At 36.3% G+C, this 16,604-nt stretch overlaps 2 long non-coding RNA genes across 3 annotated transcripts in view; both read left to right on the top strand.

The window, feature by feature from the left end:
- LOC122240965 overlaps positions 1–467 on the top strand; it is a 31,784-nt gene extending 31,317 nt beyond the window's left edge. Inside the window, exon 3 of the long non-coding RNA XR_006220811.1 lies at positions 285–467. This is a non-coding gene — a long non-coding RNA (uncharacterized LOC122240965). The remainder of the gene's footprint in view (positions 1–284) is intronic.
- A 7,732-nt stretch (positions 468–8,199) lies between these two features.
- Positions 8,200–11,854, top strand: LOC122241381. 2 transcript variants are annotated; one of them, XR_006221489.1, is made up of 3 exons: positions 8,200–8,403; positions 9,284–9,360; positions 11,749–11,854. It is a non-coding gene; the product is annotated as an uncharacterized LOC122241381 (long non-coding RNA). The 2 variants fall into 2 exon arrangements; XR_006221488.1 differs by having other exon boundaries at positions 9,266–9,360.
- Positions 11,855–16,604: the final 4,750 nt, after the last annotated feature.

The following is a 16,604-nucleotide window of genomic DNA, read 5'->3' as shown; positions in this document are numbered from 1 at the left end:
TAACTGTACAGTATCCAATTTGGCAGATTATAGGAGAGAGAAAATGGCAATATTTTGGCAAAATAAACTTTTCATATTTTCCTTCTCATAATAAATACAGAAATAATGAAGCACTTCGATAGACTTAAACTTCATACTGAAAAACCGATTGTGAAATTCCTGTTAAGAGTCATTTGAGTTAATACATGTTCGTTCTACTTTTTCTTTGTTTTTAGATAAGTGTCCTTCCCCACTGCTTCGATTGTAGTTTGAAGCAAAAAGGAAACAAAAATTTTCTTTTACAGGTTGGCTGTAGGGATTGTTCCCAGAATCTTGCACAACCCCCCAGTCTCTTGCCGACTCCCCCAGATCCATGGATTCCACTAGATGGCGCCCAGATCTATCGCTGTGTTTTGCCTCCGTGGGGCGCAGATCTGGAAACAGCTGTAGATTTTCTAAGAATGGCTGCAGAGATCAATATGGTCCATGTGCAGCAGCTTCCTACAGATCTGCTCCAAAATGCTGTAAGCCTGGTGCTCCTTCACACTGTTACCGTAATGGAATTACCAAATATGGGCAACGATGGTGTGGTTTTGAGTCCGAGGCCGCCCGCAATTTCGCAGTACGCGTCTTAGCCACAAGCAGCAGGCAGACAGGCATTTTTTTAAGCGGCAGTTCACAGCCTCTTCGCGGGCAAATTGCGTGCTGGCGACTTAGAAGCTACTCCTTAATGCCAAAATATTGATTTAGGCAACAACACTGTTGTTTGTGGAGAAGGGGAAAAGGGACAAGAAGAAGGTATCTAAAAGGGAGAGATCTTAATAGTAGCTTTGGTGCCTGCATAATCCTCTCTCCTTTTGTCAGACAGTTGAACACTGCCTGAGTTGCAAAATCGAGGATATATTCTGATGTAGATTTCAGGTAGTAGGAGATGAAGCATTTTGTTTTTCTTTTGAATGGAGCTGAGCAATTGCCTTTACTTCACATATGAAACGATGAAGGCTTTGTAAAATTATTTTACACTTTATTAATATTCTTCTAGAAAGGGACACAGCTCTTCTTTCCAATTCAAAGTAGCGGATAATGACTTTGGCAGCATTTCCCTGCCTTTTTCAAGTTTATGGGAGCCCATTTCTCATCATTAGGCTTAAGATGAAGATCAGAAAGAATAAGCCTTATTCTGGAGCTTGTCACATCAGTGTTGCTTCTTAGGTGATTAAAAAGAAGCAGCGGAATCTTGGAGAAAACATCTGACAAAAGGTAATGCAAACACAGTAATAGATGAAAATTGGTGGTACCTTAGACATAACCCACTCTGCTAAGTACACAAGTACAATTCAGTTCAAGAGCAAAAATAAGACTCTGCTTCTGAGGCTCTCAAAAAACCTGACCTGCTCTGGCCCCACAAACTAAGGTTATTTGAGCCTCCCCGAAGGTGATTATACTGGGGAGGATGTGTTTTTTCTGCAGCTAGTTTAGGAACTCAGCACCAGTCAAATGCTTCGTGCAGCTGCTAGTTGGCACGTTAAAAGGTATGGAGCTTCTTTAATTAAAAAAAATCACAGGTTCATTTTAATTTTGGTCAAAATAGATTTTGTTATTTTTAAACTTCCTGTGGAATAAAACAGTACTCTTCTTTCCTTTCCTCCTACTTGCCCAGCTCTTATTCCATCCCCATCTTCTGCTATCATGATAATGGGAGGGTTCAACAGAACATTCTTAAAATGTCCCCAGGTTATAATTTTGGTTCAGGGATATACAATGGTTCAACATAAATGTTTTTAGAAAAAAACATAATATGGGGTATATGGAAATTGTGTAATAGTCACAGAACCATTTCTTAAAAAATATTTTTGCTAATAATGTCGGTTAGGCTAGAGGTAGACGAGTGGGCTTTATATTCAATTCTGGAAAGTATTTTGCCTGATGTTAGTGGGCTTGCTTATTGTTTTGAAGGATACGCAATTTAATTCAGAAGTGAAGTACTTTTTTCAAAATGAAGGCATTTATTTTTATTTGTTAAAATATGGTATTTCGATATGTAACTAAGAAAAAATTATTTCTAGTATGTTACTAGTAAAAAATCTGGAAGTGACATAAAGGATGGCTGAGAAACAGATGATGGTTAACCATATAAATTTCTAGAAGTAATACACTTTTCACCTCTGGGTGCCACTGTTCAACTGCTTCTTGTTTTTTATGACTGTTTGAAAGCCGGATGCTTCCTGTAGATGTATTCTTAAAAGAATCTGTTAAAGAGACATTTCCTCTATCTCTAGTTATCTGCTAAATAACTTTTTGGCACATGGATGTAAATTCAGCATGGTTGTGATTTGCCATTTTAATTACCAAATGATGACCAAATAACAGTAAAGATTGTTTATATGGGCAATTGGCCAGGTTAAAAGCCCGATTTCATCTCCTATTGAAATAAATCTTGTACTTACCTTTTGGTAGGCATTTAACCAGAAAAAGCCATTAAAACACCAGGGAGTTTTAGCTTATATCTGTTGCCATCTGCAGCCATGATTTTAATTCTGCACAAATATTTCCATAGAAATCAATTTTATAAGGGGAAATAATGGGTAGACATTGAGGGAAATTAATCAATTAAAATATAATTTTAAGAATCTAACATTGTTAACTGAGAGATTATTTTTCCACTTAATTTCAAAGCTTAACTGCTCCAGTATTTCCATTTAAAAACCCCACAAAGTATAGTTCTATATATTTTCAGAATTCTTAATTCTTGGATATAATTATTTTAATAACTAAAAATAGGAACCTTATTTTAATTCTGCAAGATGTTACGAGTAATCTTTTCTTTTCACAAACCAGGCAATGAGTTAGTATTCTGTACCAAGAAACAAATGCACATGTTTGGTTGGTTTTTAAATCTCCAATTATTTATTTTAAACTTGGGGTCCATCTGAAATGCCAGAATAAGGGGTTATAATGACAAAGTTAATTTTGTTTTGTCATATACAAAGTAGTTAATCTAAAAATTATTGATTGATATTCTCCCTCTTTTAACTCTTTTAGGACTCAATATTTAAAGGAAAACTAATTTATCTAGGTGTTCTATGGCACAAAATTAATTCTACTGGGACTGGGCCAGGCCAAGCCTCATTATGGAACGGTTCCTCTTGCTGAACTAGCCTAAGCCTGATTCTTCCTAGAATACTTTTTCAAAATTATTCACAACACAGAACTTAACCCTTGAGATGCTGTAGAATCAATCTTCAATATTACACTTATTAGGCCATTTGACGGCACAGGGATATATTAAAAGGAGAGTTATGTTTTACCCCTGTTGGTGCTGACACTGGGCCTTTTCAATTAGGCAACTGTAGTTGTGTATATTGGAGGGATTTTAATTTTGTGATTCATGTGCCAGAGTTGAAGTATTCATTAAAAAAATTTCCCCCTGTTCCTGCCTGTGTCATATTCAATAAGCATATTGTTGACACTGTCTTTTTTCATTTATATGTAAGTAGTGAGTTTATCACCTTGTCTCAGTGGTTGAATAGTTTTTTAGGTAACCTAGATGGTTGACTGACTTTTTGCTCAAATGTCTGTCCAAATCAATTGGTTATTTTGATGTTTTTGTACATGCACAGAGCCCAAGAGTGTAACTGTTAGGCATCAGTTATCTGTTGCAGGTACAAAAGGAGTTCAGCATCATATATATTTTTCATGTGCGTGTGGTTTTCTTTTAATATCTATGCAAATGTTAGTGGGGGATGGATTTTTGTGTCTATTTTTATGTTGACTTTTTGCTTGATGTGTAGCGGTGAGGATTTTCCACTGGAGAAACTCTTGTGTTTTAAGTTTCTCTACTCAGTGTGGGCATCCCACCAGATTTTTTCATAAAGTGGTTTTCTTCATTCATATTGCCTCATTTTCCATTAAAGTGTTACTAATTTGGCACAGCATATCTGTATCTATATCTATGTCTATATCTGTATCTACATATCTATGTATCTATATTTATATCTGTGGCTGGTAAGAAATATTTATTTGGTGGTAGTGATTTTGTGCCCAATCTACCAGTGTGGTCTTCCACAGAGAATCATATGGTGGTAACCTTGAGTGTGGTTAGATGTCTTTATGAAGGAAAAGCAATAATTTAGCCTTTAGGTGGTTGCTTGGTCTATATGCTAATAACCCACCTCCCCCAAAGAATGGATAGATTTTCATGAAATTAGTAAATTGACTTGATGCCTCAGTTTCACATAGACGCACCAATGGAAGGTGCTGCCTTTACGTTGTGAGGCCTAATTCATCAGCTTAAACTCATTTTATCTGAAATGCAATAACAATTGTTAAATTTTCCTAATGTAAAAATAGGTTAAGTCAATTATTCTAGGTTATCATCAAACACCAAATAACAGGATTAATAAGTAAGGATTAATAGGTAATTCAGCGGTACTGAATAAGGAAATCTCATTGGTTTACAGAAAATTAAATTGTAAAAATCACCTAAATAGATCTTATTGTTTAAAATAAAGTAGGTTTTTAAAAAAAAGCTTTGTGAAAACATAGATTGGCCAGTGAATTTAATTTCTCCATAAAATAGTAGTTTTAATAGAAACTGTTGCCTTGTGAAACTGAATTCTCAATCCGTAATGTGCTTCTGTTTTAAATCCATTATAAAAGGTATTTAAACTGCATAGTTTCCCCCCTTCTATTCTTGTTAGCTTAGATGCTTTATTCTTTCTTAAAGCATCTAAGAAATTTAATAAACATTAATTTTTTATTAAGAACTTAATCTCCAAATAGATGCAGATCTATTTTAGTTCAAATCTGTTCACAATAAGTAACAGCATCTATGAAACTTTGGGAAGGTAATGGTTCTCCACAAGAAAGTGGGCTTAAAGCTTGGCAGGGAATATTTTACAATTCTTTTCCCTTGCTCTTCCCACCGTGGTAATCAGTATTCCCAGTCAACAGTGAAAGAAAAACTCCAACAAAAAGAACACCCACTCCCCAGTTTTCAATTTATTTATTTATTTTTTATTTCATTTGGAAAATCCCCACTGAATGAATTTTTTAAAAAAATTAAATGTATCCTGGGAACATGCCGTTCAGGATTTTGGAATGGGAACTTCAAACGAAGTTGGTAAAGGAGTCAAATGCGTAAGTGGAAACTTTGAGGAAACTGGCAACGAGAGACTGGAAATCAGACAGTCATTTACGTTTTACTCCACCCCCCTCCGCATGTGTGAGTACAAAGCAGGGAGCTGGCAGGGCTGTGAGTCAGAATTCTCCTCTCAGGAACTGAGCGGAGAGAGATTCCCAGCATCTGTTTCCTCAACTATCACCCAGAGGATACTGGTGGTAAATCACAGGGAGTAAAAATAGCCTTGGAAGTCTAGTTCCAAACAAATGTTATATGGTTGGATATGTGATAGTGGCGTGGAGTGTCTCTTCTCTCCCAATTCTTCATTTGCTAAGTAACAGATCTGTTATTATTTCTACATTAATGAGTTATATTTGTGTAAGTTATTCATCAAAATGTTGAGCAAAATCTTGACATTTTTATTGCCCTGAATTGAACTATTACCTAAATTACTTGGCGTTTGATATAAAAATCTGAACCATGTGGTTATGTGAAGGTTGGTCTATAATCAATAATCACAGATGTTAAAGCTGTGCTTCAGACACAAAAAGCTTGTATTTCTGAAATAAAAACACCACTGAAAGCTTCGTACAATAATGACGATTACCAGTAGACTGACAGGGTTTCCCTGCATTTTGGCTGCAGGAAATTTTATGGGTAGGATCTTGCAATTTAACACAACTTAAGATCCTTTAAGGTTATATTTTATATATAAGGCAATATTTCTTAGGTCTGGCTAGAACTGTTGTAATCTGATATTAAGTTATAGCTTCAGATTTTCAACAAAAACAGCAGCTTTAATAAATGAGATTAGCAAGTGGTGAAAAGTTCAAAGCATTTAATGGAATTGATCTACTAAATTAGCATTGACAATTTTTAGTGGCTATCTTAAATATACATTATTATCATGAAAGAATTAGTCCAATTAAGCCTTTACATTTGGAAGATGCCCAGTGTGACCTTGTTCTACTCAATATGAAAAGTGAGAGGGTCTCTGGGATTATTTAAATTTGGTGCTAAATCAGTGGGTTTGGGGGACCCTTTCACTGCTATTTGGAAAGGAGAGGAAGCCCAAAGGTTCTTTATGGTGACAGATGGGTTATTAGAACAGTTATGTATTGCAAATAAAAACAATGGCCAAAGAATAGAACAGTATAATACTCAATAAATAGATCAGATGAATCAACAAGAGTTGGGTTGTTTTCTCATGATTTCTCACTACAACCATATATTACTGTGTATACTGAACACTTTAGGTACAAAGGTCATGCATTTTGAAACTTAAATAATTATATTCAATGTCAGGTTTTATTTAGAGCATTCTGAATTAACAAATAACCAGCTAATTAAAACCAATTTTTTTAAGGTTTATTTATTTTTGAGAGAGAGAGAGACAGAGTGCGAGCAGGGGAGGGACAGAGAGAGGGAGACACAGAATCTGAAGCAGGCTCCAGGCTCTGAGCTATCCTATCAGTGCAGAGCCCGATGTGGGGCTCGAACTCACGAGCTGCGAGATCGTGACCTGAGCCAAGTCAGATGCTCAACGGACTGAGCCACCCAGGCGCCCCAATAACCAGCTAATTTTTAAAACAGAAATCTATGCAAGTATACATGAAGAGATAAGTATGGGATTTTCCAGAAATCTACTTCCTGTATATCCACAGTATATTTTATATTCTATTTTGATATAGACTCCTATGATGCATTGAACATAAATACCATAAAAATAAAACTGGGTTTTGCATTTTTGTGCAAAGGTTCTGATGATGTCTGGTTATTCATATTTATTATGAAATTGTGGGTCCCTGGCTCTGGAAGGGGCTTGCTTTTGAGAAGTTAGCTCCTTAGTTCACAAGGGCTCACATATAACCTTTTCATCACTGGAGCTGAGAGGCCACCAGCTCTTTTGTGAAAGCATTTAGTAAAACGTATTTTAATTTTGTCATTGTTGCTGTTGTTGTTAGTATCCATTACAATATTTAATGGTTCATTTCCCTGTGGGCTTCTGACCCATCCATTTTGGGACATTTTTAGTAGAAAAAGATGTTTTCTTTGTGTCGGATTTCTTCAGAATTTGAGCATTGTAACTAATACACCCCGGCTTTCTCTTCCTTAAATAGAGGAATCCAGTTCTGTAAACTGATAATCCCATTCTCATTTATTGCCCGCCCCCCCCCCCCCAGCATTTCTAACTTCTCCCTTGAATGGTCAGAAAATTATTCATATCCATCTTTAAATACAGCTCCAAGAGGGAGCTTAGTGCTTTAGTGGGGTATCCTGAGGAAGACAGGAGGATGATATTATTCACTCTTAAGGATTTATTGAAAGGCTGCTCTTGCCAGAGTCTGCTAGGTACTGGGAATACAGCAAGGAAAAAACAACAACAACAACAAAAAAAAACACTTGAGGGAGAGCAAGACTTGCCAACAAATAATGACAATACCATGTGCTAAATGCTAATGTGGGTGTGTAGAACGTGCATTTGTATGCTATAGTCCTGATTCCATATCCATTGTCGGAACACTTATAACTGCTATTGCAATGCTATTATAATTGCTATTTGGGTAGTCAGATTTCTACCCAAATAATCTCTTAACTCTTTCTCTCCCACAATCAAGGTATATTTTGAGCACATTTTTCTTACCAAGTTTAATTCTGAATTTTGTTTCTGGTTATTTATACTGTTTCACCTGAAACTGTTATTTCCCCTTCTGAATACCCTTTTTGGCATCTCTGTTTGTTGTTCACTTTGATGTTACAAAACACTATTTGTGATCTCCTAAATTTGAGTGCTTTAGCTACTGCTCCCCAATCCAGCTATAGTTAGCTGGTGAAGAGTTTGTTGTCTGTTCCTGTTCATATTTTTCCATCATGTTTTATAGGGCAGGATCCAAAGGCTTCCTAAAGTCAAGCTAGGTTTTCATCAATTTTTGTTCTATGATCTACCAGGCCTGCTACTTGGCTATGTAAGAAGATCACTGTATATTACCAAGACAGGACACCTTCTTTGTGAAGTCATATTGATTATTCATGATCATATAACTGTGAACACGCTTAGGAGTTCTGGTTATTTTGGTTCCTTTTTCAGTCTGTAAGCATCTACTTAGTTCTCTGAACATTACACCAAAGTAGAGATGATAGTTTTGTAGCACTCATTCAATGTTGTCAGATGGAAAAAGTCAGAACCAGGTGTATCAGAAAAGGGGACATCAAATTCCTAATATGGCTAGCTCTTTAAGCATTCAGTGTTGACTTACAACTAAAACAAAATCTCTTTTGGAGCACCTTGGTGTCTAAGTCAGGTAAGTGTCTGACTCTTGGTTTCAGCTTAGGTCATGATCTCACAGTTTGTTAGCTCAAGCCCCACATCAGGCTTCGTGCTGATAGCATGGAGCCTGCTTGGGATTCTCTCTCTCCCTCTTTCTGTGTCCCTCCCCAGCTTGCTCACTCTCTCTCTCAAAGTAAAGAAATAAGCTTAAAAAAGAAAAAAGAAAATGGGGCAAGTCCCTTATTCTGGTCACAATCTTGTTAGCATTAGTTCCTTCATAGTCTGCACTAATCATGGCATGATACAAGCTTTTATTTGGTCACCATGGACAAGTTTCCCCTCTTTATTGATTGTAATATACACTTTAGGGTTGTGCTAAAATAGGACATGACAACATAGCAAAATGACTGAAAAAAAAACCCAACCCTATAATTCCCTTATCTAGAGATTATCATTTTAACATTTTGGTATATACATTGCTGAGGTATACATGTGTTACTAAACCACATTTTACTTTGCAGCTTTCTTTCTTCACCTAGTACTATATAGAGTTCATTGTTCTAAGGTAGTGCACATCATATAACCACACAAATTCAACTTTTCAATACCGAACCTCTGTTGTTGTTGTTGTTGTTGTTGTTTTATTGTTTAATAACTCTTCGTTAACTCCCTGAATAAAAAGAAACCTCTCCTTCATACATACCTTTCTGTGGCATTATCTCTTTTTTAATTCAGTAGGTTCCTTATTCTGTTAGTAACTGTGGTCTCTGAGAGTAGGATCTGTTCATGACTTATCCTTATGTTCCTTAAATTGTAGCTGCATAATAAATACTTATTGAATTAATGAACTTTAGCAATGGGAATTGAAATCCTGAACCTTTATGTTTTGATCTTAGTTCTGCTTCTGATTTTAGTTGGTAACTGTTTACCCAGAGACAGAAGGAAAATAAAGCAATTTCTCTCATATTTGCTATGAAGTATGCTGCAGAAGGTAAGTTATTGGTATGATTAAAAATAATTTCTTAATATTAACCATTTTGGAATAATGGTTTTCATCAATTTATACCCTATGATCTACATCTACATCTCTTTCTGATGCACTACAAGCTTTATTAGTTTTTTTTTTTTTTTGGAAGTGAAACATACTAGAGTAAACAGTTTGAAAATATAAAGGAGAAAAACAACCAATCTATAATTCTACTACCCAGAAATAATCTTTATTCTTATTTTGATGTGTGTTTTTCCAGCCTTTCTTTTCTATGTATTCCAATGCATATGAGATATGATTTTCACTTAGATTTTTATCAAAATGGGACCATAACAAATTACTATTTATAAGTGCTTTTTTCTTAAAATTTTTTTTAACATTTGTTTATTTATTTATTTTTTAAATTTATTTATTTTTTTTAATGTTTATTTTTTGAGACACAGAGAGTGTGAGCAGGGGAGGGGCAGAGAGAGAGGGAGACATGGAATCTGAAGTAAACTCCAGGCTCTGAGCTGTGAGCACAGAGCCTGATGTGGGGTTTGAACCCATGAACCATGAGATCATGACCTGAGCTGAAGTCTGATGCTTAACCGACTGAGCCACCCATGTGTTCTTATAATTGCTTTTTTTCTCATGAATAGAACATTTTTACATGATGAGTTTATGCCTAATCATCAGTGTTGATGGTTGTATAGTATTCCACGATGGAGATATGCCATGATTTACTTACTTATCCTCCCCTTATTGAGTATTTATTTAAGATGTTGTCTACTTTATGCATTATACAAACAACATTGTAACAGATACCCTGGTTCATACATCTGGGCACTTGCCTACAAAAGGTTTTAAAAATCCTCTTTTAAAATATCAGAAGTTAGGTAAGCTTATAGTCCCTTTTCCTTACATCTCCAAATTAAAACAAAATATAGCTTCTATGTATTTCTTTAGTGTATGATATTGCTTAAGATTTAAATAATTATTATTAAACCAGGGCATGTTACCCTGGTTGGTGATAATGGAATTACTTTCTGTTTCAAATTCATTCTAGAAGACTTGTTTGGCTTCATTTGATCTTTTGTGACATACAAATTATACTTTTTTTTTTTTTTTAGAGTTAGTCCTATATTCAGAAGAAATAAAAATTTAAATGTTCACATTTCCTGGAAGAAGCTGATATATCTAGCTAAATCTTTGTGTCATTTCATAAAACTATAGGCTTGTAGGGAGATTGGTTTCTGTGATCCACTCTGTTCTCCAGTTTCCAATTTTGTAAGTAGGGATACTACTAATCATGCTTCTTATAGGGCTGTAAGAGTAACAACTAGTGACAACAACAGCAGAGTTATCATAAATGGCTATGAAAATGTGGGCAGTATTACAAAAGTGCCTTCAATTAGAAAACACTGTGCAAACTGCATCCATACCGATGGGACTTTTTAAATTCTTGAGAAAAGCATTTGCATTTGCCTCAGCTCTTGCTTTAATGCTAAGTAATGTTTATAGCTAAGCTAGTGTTTATACAAGATCGAAATATTTACTAGATCAAAACATTTGTAAGAAAGAGAATGGCAAAGTCAAGTCACTGATGTAGACTGGGAACTCTAGGGCTCCGTGTGTTGTCACACTGAGTAAGTCACATAACCTCCTGGTCTTAACTTCTTAATCTGTATTTTAAAAAATTTAATATTTACCAAGTGTTTACTAAAAGATAGGTTCTTTCTGAGTGTTTCTCCCAAATCGTATTTATTATTATTATTACTTATTATTATTATTACTATTATTATTTATTCCTCATTCCATTTTATTGCTTCCTAGGAGTCAATTGTAAGTATCATGGTTTATTCAGTCAGTCTTCTCTGGGCACTTGGGTAGCTTCTGATATTCTGCAAATACAAATACGGTACAATGAAGAAGTGTACATATATAGGCATACGTATTATTTCTGGAAAGGTAAATGCAAAAACCATTCATTAGACATTGGCAAATGACCCATTCAGAGGGGTTGTACTATTTTCCATTCTCTGTAGTACTATTTGTCTCCCCATAACCTCACCAACAGAGTGAGTCTCTAGATGTCTGTACAGTCGTCCCAAGATCATATTAAAAAGCCCTCCTTTGCCTCAGTTGTTTGCTTACCATACACTAGATTTCATATGTAGTTGGACTGATTTCTCTACCTTCTATCCTCTTACATTGGTCTGCCTATTCATTTGCCAGAACCACATTATTTTCACTCAAGAGGCTCCATAGTAAGTATTGATATTTGTTAGAGCTTCTCATCTCTTGTATTTCTTCTCAGTGTTTTATTAGCTATTTTTGCCAAATATGTATTATTTTACTTAGTCCTCACAAAACTAATGAGGTAAATGTCATTATTACCCTATTTTATAGATGAGAATACTGAGCTACATAGAAGATAGTCTACTTGACCAACTTCATAGAATGGAAGATGATGGAGTCAGGATTTGAACTCTGGCCATCAAATTCCAGCATGAGCTCTTAGCCACAAGACTAGGTTGCTTTTATATATATATATATATATATATATTTTTTTTTTTTTTTAATTTTTAAAAATGTTTATTTATTTTTTTTTTTTTTGGAGAGAGAGAGAGAGACAGAGCATGGGGGAAGGGGTCGCTCAGAGAGAGGAAGACAACAGAATCTGAAGCAGCCTTCAGCTCTGCGCTGTCAGCACAGAGCCTGATGTGGGGCTTGAACCCATGAACCATGAGATCATGATCTGAGCCAAAGTTGGATGCTTAACTGACTGAGCCACCCAGGTGCCTCTATCTTTTTTTTTGAAAGAAGGCTAGGACTATATGATCTTTATGGCCCCTTCTATCTATAACTCATATGAAACTCTAACTTCAAGTATCTTTGTGAAAAATAAAAAATGAACCAGTCTCCTGATGACTCATATGCTCCCAACATCCAGATATCTGCCCTTTTTAAGCTTTTTAATTCTGATGCTTTACATTCTGTGTCCCAGCCTTTGCGGTTGTATTGCCATGATTTTGTGTTTTAACACTGGGTAGGTCTAGGTGAAAAAATCAGACTCTGTAGGAGATGACCACCTGGAAGTATCATAGTTGAACTTCTAGAAAGAAAATGACAGTTGTTACTAGGAAAGAACTTTGAAAATCAGGATTGCAGTGTTTAGCCATTTTGATGGCATCTATCATGCTAGGTTTTTAAAGAGCTTCAGTCCTCTGATTTGGGGTAGAGGAAGCACTAAAGTAACATTATGCATTTTTGGAATGAGTGAGAAAATAAAAAGTTGCTACTATTTTTGCTTAAAATGAATCACTGTTAATTGGGGACTGTGAGATTTTACAGTTGGGACCTAGAGAATAAAGAGAGATCACTACTTTTGCTTTTTAATTTTTTTAAATGTTTATTTATTTATTTTGAGAGAGAGAAAGAGAAAACGAGAGTGAGGGGGAAGGGTAAAGAGAGAGGGAGAGACAGAATGCCAAGTAGGCTCTATGCTGTCAACACAGAGCCCAGAACCCAATGCAGGGCTTGATCTCGAGTCAAATGCTTAACCTACTGAGCCACCTAGGCACCCAGCTATTTTTATTTTAAATAAATCAATGCTGTTAATTGAGATCTGGTCCTATTCAAAAATAGGGGGAAATAGGAGATTACTATTTAGTATTGCTAAGTAACACCAAATAATATTAAATTGGGTTGATTCCATTCTCTGTAGTACTACCCCCAATAACCTACCAAGAGTAAGTGGCCCAGGCTGTGATGTCTTAGAATTAAAAAAAACAAAAACTTAAAAAACAGAAATTAAAAAAAAAAAACAACTTTAGAAATTGACAAATTTTGTCATGGTTTCAGTTAGTAAAATCACTATGTTAGCAGAAATAAATCTACAAACACATCCTGGATTTTCACACAGCAATTTGCAATATTTAGGTAAAAGCAGTGGTCCTGGCTGCCCAGGATTTTTCTCCAGCAGTTGAACAGTTGTGTGGTTGTTGACTTTAACCATTCTGTCACACCAAAGAAGAATGATCTGCAAAGCAGATGCCAGATAGGAAAGAGGTAGGAGGTAAGAAGGGAAGAAAAGAACCATGGTTGACCAATGCAGTCTGAAGGGAAAGGTGAAAGACTTCTGAGCCTTAGGCCAAAGTGTCAAGGTAAACCTAGCTCTTATGAAAAGGATCTTTGGGGCCCCACACAGCAGATAGGCCTCTGCTTTGTAGGTCTTACTGGGAGCCATTCGTGCAGTAAGTGGTATGGGACTTGAATTTGAATTTGCCTTAGAAGGAAGCTATGTGAACCTTGCTTGAGTCTGCAGACTGATGGCTCCAGAGAGCCAATGCTTAGAGGGCTGAATTGTGTAGAGGAAGAAGCACAGGATGGGAAGAGGGTTGGCTGGATTCTAATGTCAGTGCTGCCACTCACTGGCTGCGTTGCCTGGACAAGTCTCTTAGTCTGTGGTCAGGTTCTTCTTGCATAGAACAAGGAGTTTGATATCAAATCCTGGTACAGTGATCTCTGAGGTCATTCCCAAGTTTTGGGCATCCTGGTCACAGGTAGCCTGTGTCCCCAGGACTGGGGGTTTTGTTTGCTGTGGATGATTACAGTGACTAAAAGACAAACTTTGTCCTGAGGCTTACACTTTCTGTCACTGTGATACTCAAGGTGGGGTACCTACTGACATTAATGCTGAGTTTTTTGAAGTTTATTTTGATATGTTGGTACATGTTATTCTTTCCTAAATTCTTAAACTGGTCTTGTGTATGTACAAGCAGCACATATTCCCTGTGAACCTATTTATGTTTTGGAATTTCAGTAGAAAGAAATGCTATCAGTTAATGTTTGAGGTCGATAAGGCATTCTGATAAAAAGGAGTTACTTTTGTTCTTTATTCTTTTTAAAGTTTATTTATTTAGAGAGTGAGTGGAGGGAGCAGAGAGAGAGAGAGAGAGAGAGAGAGAGAGAGGGAGAGAGAGAATCTCAAGCAGGCTCCACACTGTTAGCACGGAGCCCAACATGGACATCACACTCGTGAACCATGAGAACATGACCTGAGCTGAAACCAAGAGTTGGACACCTAACCAGCTGAGCCACCCAGGCACCCCAGGAGTTACTTTTGTTCTTGATCTGACTCTAGAGTTATCAAGAAACAAAGAAGGTTATGCTAACGTAATCCTCAGGAAACTACTTATAAATAAACTTATGGATATATAATTTCATTAAATATTATTCTTAGCCATTTATCTTTATCATTTACCTTCTTACCATTAAAATTAAGGTATTTACAATCCTTAAAAAATAGTATCCTTTCTATAACAAAATGGCAAGTTATTTAAAATTTATTTAAATTATTTTAAAACAAACCATGCTAGTGTAATATCTAGCAATTCTATTGAATAAATACTTTAAAAAATGTTTACTTATTTTTGAGTGAGAGAGAGACAGAGAGAGAGAGAGAGAGAGTGGAGGAGGGGCAAAGATAGAGAGGGTGACAGAGGAGCTGCAGCAGGCTCTGTGCTGATAGCAGAGAGCCTGATGCGGGCCTCGAACTCATGAACCGTGAGATCATGACCTGAGCCAAAGCCAGATGCTTAACCAACTAAGCCACCCAGGCACCCCCAGAAATACTTTGGTATTTGAGAAGTTTAGAAAGCAAATTTCCAAATAAGCAAGTGTTTCTTTACTTATTTATGTAAAAATGGCTCATAAGTTATTTGTTTTTGAACTGGTATGGATCCATAAATACTTCTTATGAAAAATCCTGGCTTTGCATGCAGGTTCTTCTTTATCCAATTCTGCATGTAGGAGAATAGCCAGAATCTTGTTCAGACTCACCAATGTTCCCAAAAGTTATCAATTTTACCATCAGTTCATTTGATTACTAATGCTTACAGATTCACTTCAACCATCAGTCAGGAATATTTATGATTTAAGTCACTTTATAGAAGTACCTGTTACTCAATTCCTATAAATTCTTATCAGTTTAAAGCAGAGGTTGGAAACCTTTTCAACAAAGGGCCAGATAGAAAATATTTCAACTTTGTCAATTATATGGTCTCTGTTGCAACTATTTAAATTTGTTGTTGTGTAGTGCAGACTTTATTGGCTGTGTTCCAATAAAACTTTATTTATGGACACTGAAACTTGAATTTTATATAATTTTCACATGTTGCAAATTATTATTCCCCCTTTGCTTTCTTTTTCAACCATTAAGAAATGGAGAGACCATTCTTATGAACCATGTGAAAACAGGCAGTGAGGTAGACTTTGCCTGCAGGCTGTAATTTGCTGAAGCTTGGTATTGAAAATTGTTTATGAAGAAATATTTGAAAGACACAACAGATCATTTGTGGCTGAGAGTATTCTAAGTTCTAGCCAGTGGAATGTGAGCAGAAGTGATGTGTTGTTACTTCCAGGCCTGGCCCATAAAAATCTCCCATGCATGGTCCTCTTTGTCTTTTCCCATATATTGAATATGGTGGAGACTCAAGATGGAAGGAGGCTGGTTCTCATTTTGGCTTTACATGAATGAAACAGACTGAGGCACCTGGATGGCCCAGTCGGTAGTTCTCAGGGTCATGAGTTCAAGGCCCATGTTGGGCACGGAGCCTACTTAAAAAAAGAAGGAAAGAAAAACACTTCTATTCCCCAGTTCCCCAAATTCAGAGATAGGCTACTGAGATTTTCAGGGGGTTCTATGTCAGCAATTAGTGTTATCTTAACTAACTTGTCATTAATTCTTCCAGATGTTTTTGGTTTGAGTCTTACACTGAATTGAAGTCTAAAACACTGCATGCTTGGATAGATTTTTCTTTGGTCTTCTTCTCTCCTCTTCATCTCCTCCTCCTCACATTTAACTGGCAGATGATAGACAGGGTTACTTTCCATGTTTGATAATATAGTTTGGTGGCCATCAGCTTATACAGAAATGTTATAAGAAATGAGATGCATTGCTCTGATAGAGATGTCAGTGAGGGAGCTGTCCCCAGTGTGAAGCCCACCTGAGAAATTCTTTTAGAACTCAGAGAGGAAAAGTTTATCTTCCCCCAAGGACCTTGTATGTTTTCTTATCAACAAAGAGAGTATCGTTGACTGTGCCTGATTGTATTCCCTTTTCCCTTTTCCCTCTGGTTGCCAAGAAGCTCAGAGACAAATTTTTGGCTCAACATTAATAACTTTATCGAACCCTGTGGCCTACATGTCTGCATTCTTAGTTTCCTCCTGGTCTTGACCTTCTATTCTGCTGTGTGTTTTCC

The sequence above is a fragment of the Panthera tigris genome, chromosome C1, assembly GCF_018350195.1.
Source record: "Panthera tigris isolate Pti1 chromosome C1, P.tigris_Pti1_mat1.1, whole genome shotgun sequence".
In the NCBI taxonomy this organism is placed as follows: Eukaryota; Metazoa; Chordata; class Mammalia; order Carnivora; family Felidae; genus Panthera; species Panthera tigris.
This window is presented reverse-complemented; position numbering and strand designations above follow the sequence as displayed.